Below are 13,201 nucleotides of genomic sequence, written 5' to 3'. Positions count from 1 at the left end.
CCCTATGCCGAGGAGATGTGCTGACCTGTCGCGTAGATCTTTGTAGTGGTGGCCCCAGCCATCGATGGCCAATCGCTGCAACGACCTCCTATCTCGACTGGCGGCAGTCAGTGTTGTGGACTACAGGGGTCGATGTCGTCGCCGGTCAGTGTTTTCCCCATCCACCGTGCATGCTGGAGGTCAATGGCATAGGGGCGATGACATGCTCGTCATCCCCTCCCACCGCTGCTTATCTGGCGTACACGGATGGCGTCGATGTGTGCTAAGATTGGAAAAGGGCGGCCATGGAGGGATGGATGTGCAGGATCTCCGGCGAGCGCTGGGTGACGACAAGGGGGTGGCAATGGTTGCATAGTGCTTTAAGGAGTAATTTGTAATTTTATTTTTTGTGGTGCACATTTTGATTTTGGTGGCATTTGTCATTTATTTTTGTTGAGTGATATTGCCTGAGTTATTAAAAAAATAACTGATGTGATGAAAATGTTAATTTTTTTAGGGATTAAAATGTTAATTATGGATATTGATTTGGATAGAATTTGTGGGCTGAAGACATCAATCTGAGCTGAGATTATTGGGCCGATTATGAAATGTGCCATAACTAAAACTAGTGGCTTGTAACCCTCATTGGGCCAATCTTCACATAGGCCGAAACCAAAATACTGGGCCAGAATCCTAAGTGGGCCGATAACCTTATGGACTGCCATCTCAGATCCATGTTGTCTCCCACGTCAGATGATGACATGGCATGCACGTTAACGATGTTAACGGCATGGCATCCATGACGGGGCATTTCTGTCATCGGTGGGGATCACATCCATGACAGCTTTGGTAATCTGTCATGAAGTGCACCATGGTGAAATTATGACGCGATATACATGATGGATTTCAAATTCGTCATGGATGTCCACCCTGACAGTTTTGTGCCCACCTATGACGGTTCATCTCCGTCATGGATTAACAGATTTCTTGTAGTGAAAAGAATTAACTTCCTCTTCCTAACCCTAGCTATTTCGTTCATGTAAATAGATTTTCAAACTTGCGGACTACATACATTATATCGATGCATATATGTATGCAGCGCTTATTCCCCCGATGCGTTTCACGGATGAACCACCTGGGCCACGAGACTTCGCGTGCTCCTACATGCACACTCTCAACGTCTTCTCAATCAAGCTTGCTGAACTACATCGGGATTTAGCATGGCCATTGCATGTGTTCGGCATCGTCGCCGCACGCGACACTCTGGATCACAATCGTAATATCATCTTCCATCGCACCAAGGATAACTGGCAAATCATCCACCAGGAGGTTTGTGTTCGAATTCGTTGCTTCCCACAAGATTTTTCTGGTACATCTTCATATTGTAGTCTAAGTTGACTAAAGTTTGCATTTCTCTGGCTAACAAGCAATTAATATGCTCATGTTCGCTGTGAATCATATAAGCACCTAACCTTGAGGCCAAACTGCACCACATATACTCCCTCCGTTCCTAAATACAAATCTTTTTAGATATTCCATTATGGACTACATACAGATCAAAATGAATGAATCTACATTCTAAAATATGTCTATATGCATCCGTATGTAGTTTGTAGTCAAATCTCTACAAAGACTTATATTTAGAAACGGAGGAAGTAGTTTTCTAAGTTGACTAAAGTTTGCATTTGAGTATGATCTTTGGTGCATCTCTGGTGTCACTATGGTGCACGTTTTCAGGTATAGAGGAGTTTTATGGAACAATAGTGCATGGCATATGCATGCGCATTTTCACTCTTCACTTATTATATATTTAAACTGGTTCTATAGATCTAAAGGGTTCTCAAGATTTAACATGCTTCAAGATCAAACTCAAATTCATGTCGAATTTTGTGCCCCATGGGTCATTTTTGTGTCGCCAACATATTTCTAATTGCCATTGTTCTAGTTACTTTCACTTGATATATGTCTCATATTTTTTAAACTTTTACGAGGACTTATACACGTCTTCTTATTAATCATCAAGGAGGGGCTATATATCAGCATTACTCGGTTAACTAATCATTGTGTGCATGCAGGATCCCTACCTAGAATTGACAGGTCCTATCCGTGGTATCGTGGTGATTGATCCTGTGAAATTTGAGGTTGTGTTGAAAGTGAAGGGCTCCACTGAATCTGAGGACAAAGATTTAAGCTTTCTGGTTGTGCGGTACTTTAGTGGCGGTAGTGAGAGTCGGTCACTTGTGATCAACAAAATCAGGACTAAGGCCAACTCCACCGCACGACCCCAAATAGACGTCCGCTTTGTCCGAATTTCGTTCATTTGGGGTGGGATTTGGAGTCGTGTCCGGGCGTGTCCTGGGATGCGGTGGCCATGGGCCCAGCGCGCGGCCGCATCTATTTGCCTCATTCTGTCTGTGTGTCTATTTAAAAAACCAAAAGAACGTTTCAAATGCCAAGCCCTAGTTCAGGCCAGCGGTCTACACGTCCATCGCCGCCATCAGCCAGCGGCCGGCAACACAGTCAGCCTCCAAAATAAATAGTTGTCCTCGCCGGCAACGCAGCCAGCGGCTGGCAACACAGCCGGCCATCAAAATGAATGTTTTCTCGCCGGCACACAGCCAACGACCCAGCGGGCGGGCGGCACCCATGCCAGCCTCCAAAAAGAACGGCCATGGCTGATCGGACGACCTAGTTCAGGCCTTCGGCTTCGAGCATCTCCTTCTGCTTGGCCTCGAACCAAGCCCTCGTCTTGTCGCTCATCTTCAACAAGTCCACGCTCATGATCGCAAGGGCCACCTCCTTCGCTTTGGTGGCGGCGTTCGTGGCCTCGATGTCGAGCTGCCACTGCCTGGCCTTGACGTTGTCGGCCTCGATGTCGAGCTGCCTTTGTCGGGCCGCCTCCTTCATGTCGATCTTCCTCCTCTTAGCCTCCTCCTCCATCTCAAGCTTCTTTCTTTGAAGGTCTAGGTATTGCTTCATTTGCTCCTCCTTGCTTTGCCGCTTCTTCTCGTCCCTCACATCCTTTTGGGACATCATGCCATGCAAAGTGTCATGCAATGCCATGGATGAGGCATCACGTATGTCATCAACCTTGGAGTTGGTCTTGCCCCTCGGCCTCTTCAAGGCCTCGCCATCTCCACCTCCGACGTACTTGGCCATCTTTAGTCCTCTCTTCCTTTGTAGTTCACGGTATTGGTCCTTGAACTTAGGGCAATTGTTGATGATCGTCCAACAATGCGTAAGAGTGAATGGCTTGTCATTTGTGCCGGGCCTTGAATGCCTCCAAAGATTGAAATGCCTAAATCACATGATCAACAACAAGTGAACATGCAAACATATACATGGCCGAAGTGTCATGCCCGTAGCAAGGAAAGGGCTAGGAAGAGGAGAGCATACCATGTCCCCAACGCCGATACCACTCATGGGCCGTGCTTCAACGCTCTCAAATGCGGCGCAATACTTGTTGCACTCTTGTTGGATGAACAACCATCTCTTTTGAATCGAGCCGATGCCACGGTTGCTTGTAAATTGGTAGGGCTCAAACATCTTCCTTCCATGGAATGTTTTGTGGACTCTCGTCCAAAAAACAATGCCCTTTTGTTGCGCGCCGGTCCTCGGATCTTGGCTAATCTCCATCCAAGCTTGGCAAATCAACTTGTCCTCATCTTGTGTGTATGAACCCGTGCGAATGCTCTTCCTCTTCTTTTGTGCTTCCGCTCTTTGGGTGAGCTCGTCGATGAACAATGGCTCGCCACTAATATCAACGTCATTGCCTTCTTCTTCATCACCGTCACCTTCGACATAGATGTCATCGTCTTCATGCCACGAGTCACCATGGTCGTAGTCAGCACGGTCGTCGGCCTCTTCATCGGGCACATACTGGGCGCGGCTATCCTGACTTTGGGTCTCCTCAGGGTCGTAGGCACATCCATGCCCACCCTCAAAGATAACGTCCTCCATGTACTGGTTGTAGAAGGGGTCGTCGACCGTTGGCGTTGGTGTTGACATTCCGTCAAACAAGACACGGGGGGGGGGGGGCATGGTGCCCCGTGAACGGTGCTCGTGCTTGCTTTCTTTGCATCTCGACGGACGCCCGACCGCCGCTACTGGATCCAGGCATGACGTTGAGGTCGATGACGGCCGCGGGACGCGGTGTGGACGGCGCGAACAAGCCCACGTCCGGCAACCCCGAGAAACGGGTCTGGCTGTCGTGCCTTGGCGGAGGAAAGTCGGGTGACATGGGCGCGGTCCACAACGTCGGCGACTGGCAGTGCGGAGGCCGGGCGACCGACGAGCCTGTGCTCGCGGGGCCAGCGGCCGCTGCAGGGAACCCGGCCGGACGGCCCATGCCAAGCATGAGGACGGCGTGCGCTTTGTTGACGAGGTCCTCCTTCTCGTCGGTAGAGGCCTTGCGTCGCGCGGCCTCCAGCTCCTCACGCTGGGCGGCGAACTTGGCCGCGGCGACATTGACCTTGACGACCGCTCTCCGTTCCCTCCTCTTCGCCGATTCCGCGTCCAACTTGGCGATCTCCTCTGGCGTGCACTCCGACCGCGGCTTCCTTGGCGCCTTGGCCGCCTTCTTCTTCACCATTGTGGGCGGGTCGACGGCCAGGCCGCTAGAATTCGGCAGGGCGTCAGCCATGGACGGGGGAGGGGGGGGGGGGGGGGGGGGGACGTGGGAGGGTTTGTGGAAAATGGCGCCAAATGGTCATGGGGGGTTTGGTTTCTCCCACCGACAGGCGGGCCAGGGGAGGACAAGCGCGCGCATCCCGCCCGTCCGCGCGCTGTCCGTTTCACCCCAAAACCGGCGCAAACTTGGACCACAGATGGGTCGAAAGCGGACACAAAGCGAACAAATATCCGTTTGCAGTCGCGCGCTGGGCTGTCTGGTTTGTCCATTTTACCCCAAACGGACGAGGGCGGACAGGATAGGGTCGCGCGGTGGAGTTAGCCTAACAAGCTTAGCACACTAGAGTTGACATTCAGCCACATTGTTCGCTCCGTGGAGGCCACGATTAGTGTGAGAGTGATTGGTGGTCCATGGTCGGATGGGTTTCGAGGTGTATTTACCGCTACCACTGGCAGCATAAATCACATGAAGTTCTTGTTGCTTTCTTTTAGAAACTGTAAGTTTCTTGTCAAGTTTGATGGAATGATCTTGCTGTCACGATGTGTTGTTTGCGTCGAACTCGATGGTGAACTCGGGGTTTTCGTCATGGCACGACATGAAGACGAGGAGAAAGTTGATCAGAGTGATGATAACGTTTTTACACCTAAGAAAGCCGGTAGAAGCCATAATATCCTCAAGATTGGGTCGTGCGAGATGGAAGTCGTGAAGGAAATATGCCCTAGAGGCAATAATAAAGTTATTATTTATTTCCTTATATCATGATAAATGTTTATTATTCATGCTAGAATTGTATTAACCAGAAACATAATACATGTGTGAATACATAGACAAACAGATTGTCACTAGTATGCCTCTACTTGACTAGCTCGTTGATCAAAGATGGTTATGTTTCCTAACCATAGACATGAGTTGTCATTTGATTAACAGGGTCACATCATTAGGAGAATGATGTGATTGACATGACCCATTCCGTCAGCTTAGCACCCGATCATTTAGTATGTTGCTATTGCTTTCTTCATGACTTATACATGTTCCTATGACTATGAGATTATGCAACTCCCGTTTACCAGAGGAACACTTTGTGTGCTACCAAACGTCACAACGTAACTGGGTGATTATAAAGGTGCTCTACAGGTGTCTCCAAAGGTACTTGTTGGGTTGGCGTATTTCGAGATTAGGATTTGTCACTCCGATTGTCGGAGAGGTATCTCTGGGCCCTCTCGGTAATGCACATCACTTAAGCCTTGCAAGCATTGCAACTAATGAGTTAGTTGCGAGATGATGTATTACAGAACGAGTAAAGAGACTTGCCGGTAACGAGATTGAACTAGGTATTGAGATACCGACGATCGAATCTCGGGCAAGTAACATACCGATGACAAAGGGAACAACGTATGTTGTTATGCGGTTTGACCGATAAAGATCTTCGTAGAATATGTAGGAGCCAATATGAGCATCCAGGTTCCGCTATTGGCTATTGACCGGAGACGTGTCTCGGTCATGTCTACATAGTTCTCGAACCCGTAGGGTCCGCACGGTTAACGTTACGATGACAGTTATATTATGAGTTTATATGTTTTGATGTACCGAAGGTTGTTCGGAGTCCCGGATGTGATCACGGACATGACGAGGAGTCTCAAAATGGTCGAGACATGAAGATTGATATATTGGAAGCCTATGTTTGGATATCGGAAGTGTTCCGGGTGAAATCGGGATTTTATCGGAGTACCGGGAGGTTACCGGAACCCCCGGGAGGTAAATGTGCCTTTGTGGGCCTTTACGGAGAAGAGGAGAGGCGGCCAGGGCTGGGCCGCGCGCCCCTCCCCCCTAGTCCGAATAGGACAAGGAGAGGGGGGGGCGCCTCCCCTTTCCTTCTCTCCCTTCTCTTTCCCCCTCCCGAATCATATTCCAACTTGGAAAGGGGGGGGGGGCCTACTCCCGATGGGAGTAGGACTCCTCCTGGCGCGCCCTCTCCCTGGCCGGCCTCACCCCCTTGCTCCTTTATATACGGGGGCAGGGGCACCCCATAAACACAACAATTGATCAAGTTGATCTTTTAGCCGTGTGCGGTGCCCCCCTTCACCATAGTCCACCTCGATAATACTGTAGCGGTGCTTAGGCGAAGCCCTGCGTCGGTAGAACATCAACATCGTCACCATGCCGTCGTGCTCATGAAACTCTCCCTCAACACTCGGCTGGATCGGAGTTCGAGGGACGTCATCGGGCTGAACGTGTGCTGAACTCGGAGGTGTCGTGCGTTCGGTACTTGATCAGTCGAATCGTGAAGATGTACGACTACATCAACCGCGTTGTGCTAACGCTTCCGCTTTCGGTCTACGAGGGTACGTGGACAACACTCTCCCCTCTCGTTGTTGTGCATCACCATGATCTTGCGTGTGCGTAGGAATTTTTTTGAAATTACTACGTTCCCCAACAGTGGTATCAGAGCCAGGTTTTATGCGTAGATGTCATATGCACGAGTAGAACACAAGTGAGCTGTGGGCGATATAAGTCATACTGCTTATCAGCATGTCATACTTTGGTTCGGCATTATTGTTGGATGAAGCGGCCCGGACCGACATTACGCGTACACTTACGCGAGACTGGTTCTACCGACGTGCTTTGCACAAAGGTGGCTGGCGGGTGTCAGTTTCTCCAACTTTAGTTGAACCAAGTGTGGCTACGCCCGGTCCTTGCGAAGGTTAAAACAGCACCAACTTGACAAACTATCGTTGTGGTTTTGATGCGTAGGTAAGAACGGTTCTTGCTAAGCCCGTAGCATCCACGTAAAACTTGCAACAACAAAGTAGAGGACGTCTAACTTGTTTTTGCAGGGCATGTTGTGATGTGATATGGTCAAGACATGATGCTAAATTTTATTGTATGAGATGATCATGTTTTGTAACCGAGTTATCGACAACTGGCAAGAGCCATATGGTTGTCGCTTTATTGTATGCAATGCAATCGCCCTGTAATGCTTTAGTTTATCACTAAGCGGTAGAGATAGTCATGGAAGCATAAGTTTGGCGAGACGACAACGATGCTACGATGGAGATCAAGGTGTCGCGCCAGTGACGATGGTGATCATGACGGTGCTTCGGAGATGGAGATCACAAGCACAAGATGATGATGGCCATATCATATCACTTATATTGATTGCATGTGATGTTTATCTTTTATGCATCTTATCTTGCTTTGATTGACGGTAGTATTATAAGATGATCTCTCACTAAATTTCAAGATAATAGTGTTTTCCCTGAGTATGCACCGTTGCCAAAGTTCGTCGTGCCCAAACACCACGTGATGATCGGGTGTGATAAGCTCTACGTCCATCTACAACGGGTGCAAGCCAGTTTTGCACACGCAGAATACTCGGGTTAAACTTGACGAGCCTAGCATATGCAGATATGGCCTCGGAACACTGAGACCGAAAGGTCGAGCGTGAATCATATAGTGGATATGATCAACATAGTGATGTTCACCATTGAAAACTACTCCATTTCACGTGATGATCAGTTATGATTTAGTTGATTTGGATCACGTGATCACTTAGAAGATTAGAGGGATGTCTTTCTAAGTGGGAGTTCTTAAGTAATATGATTAATTGAACTTAAATTTATCATGAACTTAGTACCTGATAGTATCTTGCTTGTCTATGTTGATTGTAGATAGATGGCCCGTGCTGTTGTTCCATTGAATTTTAATGCGTTCCTTGAGAAAGCAAAGTTGAAAGATGATGGTAGCAATTACACGGACTGGGTCCGTAACTTGAGAATTATCCTCATTGCTGCTCAGAAGAATTACGTCACGGAAGCACCGCTAGGTGTACCACCTGCGCTAGCAACTGCAGACATTGTGAATGCCTGGCAGTCACGTGTTGATGACTACTCGATAGTTCAGTGTGCCATGCTTTACGGCTTAGAGCCGGGACTTCAACGACGTTTTGAACGTCATGGAGCATATGAGATGTTCCAGGAGTTGAAGTTAATATTTCAAAATAATGCCTGGATTGAGAGATATGAAGTCTCCAATAAGTTCTATAGCTGCAAGATGGAGGAAAATAGTTTTGTCAGTGAGCATATACTCAAGATGTCTGGGTACTGCAATCACTTGATTCAACTGGGAGTTAATCTTCCGGATGATAGCGTCATTGACAGAATTCTCCAATCACTTCCACCAAGCTACAAGAGCTTCGTGATGAACTATAATATGCAAGGGATGGATAAGACAATTCCCGAGCTCTTCGCAATGCTAAAAGCTGCGGAGGTAGAAATCAAGAAGGAGCATCAAGTGTTGATGTTCAGTAAGACCACCAGTTTCAAGAAGGGCAAAGGGAAGAAGAAGGGGAACTTCAAAAAGAACAACAAGCAAGTTGCTTCTTAGGAGAAGAAACCCAAGTCTGGACCTAAGCTTGAGACTGAGTGCTTCTACTGCAAGCAGACTGGTCACTGGAAGCGGAACTGCCCCAAGTATTTGGCGGATAAGAAGGATGGCAAGGTGAACAAAGGTATATGTGATATACATGTTATTGATGTGTACCTTACTAGAGGTCACAGTAGCACCTAGGTATTTGATACTGGTTCTATTGCTAATATTTGCAACTCGAAACAGGGACTACGGATTAAGCGAACACTGGCAAAGGACGAGGTGACGATGCGTGTGGGAAATGGTTCCAAAGTCAATGTGATCGCGGTTGGCACGCTACCTCTACATCTACCTTCGAGATTAGCATTAGACCTAAATAATTGTTATTTGGTGCCAGTGTTGAGCATGAACATTATATCTAGATCTTGTTTGATGCAAGACGACTATTCATTTAAATCAGAGAATAATGGTTGTTCTATTTATATGAGTAATATCTTTTATGGTCATGCACCCTTGAAGAGTGGTCTATTTTTGATGAATCTCGATAGTAGTGATACACATATTCATAATGTTGAAGCCAAAAGATGCAGAGTTGATAATGATAGTGCAACTTATTTGTGGCACTGCCGTTTAGGTCATATCGGTGTAAAGCGCATGAAGAAACTCCATACTGATGGACTTTTGGAACCACTTGATTATGAATCACTTGGTACTTGCGAACCGTGCCTCATGGGCAAGATGACTAAAACGCCGTTCTCCGGAACTATGGAGAGAGCAACAGAATTGTTGGAGATCATACATACTGATGTATGTGGTCCGATGAATGTTGAGGCTCGTGGCGGATTGAAAGTGCGTTATATCGACTAGAGGGGGGTGAATAGGCAATTTTTATGAAAGTCTTCAAAACGTGGAAGTTATGAAGACAAACGATAGGAATAAACCTATTACCCTGCAGCGGAAGGTAGACTACACTAGGCAAGACATAGTCAAGTATTCAATAGAGTGAAAGCACAATGACTAATAGCAGCAATGTAGTAAGGATCAGGTAGGAAGATATTGTGAAGCCACACAGAACACGCAGTCACTCAGTGAAGACAAAAGATAGTGCGAACATACAATGACTTCACAAGGAGTAACAGTAAGTAAAGGGAAGGGAAGATGAAACCAGTGACTCGCTGAAGACAATGATTTGTTGGACCAGTTTCCAGTTGCTGTGACAACTGTACGTCTGGTTAGGGCGGCTAGGTATTTAAACCTTAGGACACACAGTCCCGGACACCCAGTCCTGAACACGCAGCTCAGGACACCCAGTCCTCACCATATTCCCCTTGAGCTAAGGTCACACAGACCTCGCCCAATCACTCTGGTAAGTCTTCAAGGTAGACTCCCAAACCTTCACAGACTTCGTTCACCGGCAATCCACAATGTCTCTTGGATGCTCAGAATGCGACGGCTAACCCGTCTGGAGGATGCACAGTCCTCAAGTGTAATAAGTCTTCAGATCACACAGACAAGAAGACTTAAGTGATGCCTAATTCTCTTTGGCTCTGGGTGGTTAGGGATTTATCCTCGCAAGGAATTCTCTCTCAAATGCTTCGAGGTGGGTTGCTCTCAAACGACAAAAGCCGTACTCTGAATCTGAGCAGCCAACCGTTTATGGTTGTAGGGGGTGGGCTATTTATAGCCACTTGGCAACCCGACCTGATTTGTCCGAAATGACCCTGGGTCACTAAGGAACTGACACGTGTTCCAACGGTCAGATTTCAAACTCACACGGCAACTTTACTTGGGCTTCAAGCAAAGCTGACTTGCCCGACTCTGGAAAAGATTCGCTCTCAAAGTCTTCACTCGAAGACATAGGTTTTGTTTAAGCATCACTTCAGTCATTCTGACTGGTTCTCTTGGACCCCACTTAACAGTACGGTGGTTCCTATGACTCAACACAGAAGAAAGAGAACTACGAAAGATCTAAGTCTTCGAGCTCCATAGGCTTCATGTGGTGTCTTCTCTTGTCATAGTCTTCAATGTGAATATCTTCATATACCACCTTTGACTTCAATGTCTTCATACATTTTTAGGGGTCATCTCTGGTAGGAAAACCGAATCAATGAGGGACTTCTACCTGTGTTATCCTGCAATTCTCACAAACACATTAGTCCCTCAACTAGGTTTGTCGTCAATACTCCAAAACCAACTAGGGGTGGAACTAGATGCACTTACAATCTCCCCCTTTTTGGTGATTGATGACAAACTAGTTGAAGTTTTCAACGGGGAATATAATCTGTGAAATTGTAAAGGATAAGGAATTGTCTTCATAAGTTGCAAGGGCTCCCCCTGAAGATGTGCATATAAGTAATTTGCTTTTGGAATGCAAATGCACATGGCAGGTTGTACTTGTGGTGATCCACTTCAACTTATGATGACAATCCACTATGCATGTGAAAGTATATGAAGATAATGACATGCATAATGGAAAATGGACGTCTGCAGAATGATCTAAGTGCGGAATTTATCGTCGCACATGCGGAATTTATCATCGCAACACAAGGTGGCAGATAAGTAGCAGACGACCATCGAGTTTAAGTGTTACAACTCAAAGAACCAAATGTAGCAAAACGAGAGTTGTAAGCACGATGTAAAATATAAAGTACTCGCCCATATGGACCCGCTTGAAGACTATAAACCTCATATGCTTCTCCCCCTTTTGTCAGTAAGGACCAAAAAGGTTTGAAGACATAGAGCATCTACTCGTTCCCAAGAGGAGTAGGTGAAGCAGCAGGGTCGTTGGTGGTGTTTGGCGGTGCTGAAGAGCTTGGAGCAGAGTCGAAGTGTGCTGAAGGAGGTGGCGGTGAAGTAGCATCGTATTCATCCTCGATCACTCTGGCATTCACAGTTGCAGCAGAGGAAGAGAACTCAGAGTCTTCAAGGGATGGAGTTCGTCGCAGCACTGCCCTTCGAGGAGGTGTGGAGTCAAACTTGAATCGCTCAGTGAAGCCATCCTCTTGAAGATCATCTTCAAAACACATCAGCATTAGCCCTTTCCATATGCGGCGAGAGGTTTCATGGGAAACAAAAGCATTCTTGGTGGCAAGATTGCGAATGCGATTAACATCCACCAAGAGGCTTTGCATCTGACACTTCAGCTAGTCATGATGCCTATCCTGTTTCTGATGAAGAGCCACAAGAAGCTCTCGATCGTTGAGAACACGAGTGCGCTTCTTGGGTCATGGAGCAGTTGTACTGTCAGTGGCTTCAGTGAGAGCAGGATGCGGTGCACGTGTAGTGCCAGCCAAAGGATACACATGAGTTACGGCTTCCACGCCTTTAACGTTCTGAGTGAAACTTTGATGCTCTGCATTCTGAAGACTTAGGGGTTCCTTGGCAGGCTCAGGATAGATGGCTTCAATCGACATATCCACATTAGGCAGAAAAATCCGATGATTGCGAGCAGATGGCTGATATGAGATAGTGGAGTGAAGTTTGATCAGCCGCATGACCCATGGGGCGTAGAACTTCAAGCCAAACAGATCAGAGCCTGATGCAGCAAGTTGGCGAATGAAGAAATCCTGTGTATTGAAGCATTTTCCATGAAGAATGTAGAAGACCAAAGTCTTCATTGCACCTTCCAGCTTGGCATGGGGAGAATGTCCTTTGATTGGCCAGAGAGTTCGCCTTATGATGTGATAAATGGTTCTTGGCAGATACTCAAGGTCTTCAACGAAGAACTCTTTGGGATATGCAGCGTCTTGAGGTAATGGCTTCATCATACTGAGCATCTGACTCATGTTAGGTTCAGGATTCTGAAAGATGCTCTCCACAGCTTCACTGTGAAGTTGACAGTCAGATTCGTAGAGATCTCCGGGAGTGGGCAGACCAGTGAGCTCAATGATGTCAAAGGCTTTAGCTTCGTGATGAACATTTCCTGTCATCCACTCCAGGACCCAAGTCTTCGGCTCTCTGTTATACCCGCGGATGTGAAGTGTGGCATAGAATTGGAGCAGCAACTCTTCATTCCAATGCTCTTGGTCAGTGACGAATGGCAGCAATCCAACTTCTTTGAAGCAATCCAGAGCTTCTTCCAGACATGGCAGACCAGCTATAGCTTCAATGTCAAGACGCTTGTGGGGGAAGATGCGACCTTGATTGTATAGAATGCAGGAGTAATAGCTTTGCTGCGGATAGCTCCAGAACTGATCAGATGATATCCTTTCCCTTGAGTAGGGGTTC

The sequence above is a fragment of the Triticum urartu genome, chromosome 7 (genome assembly GCF_003073215.2).
Source record: "Triticum urartu cultivar G1812 chromosome 7, Tu2.1, whole genome shotgun sequence".
Taxonomy (NCBI): Eukaryota; Viridiplantae; Streptophyta; class Magnoliopsida; order Poales; family Poaceae; genus Triticum; species Triticum urartu.
The sequence above is the reverse complement of the archived record's forward strand: the minus strand, read 5'-3'. Positions refer to the sequence as shown.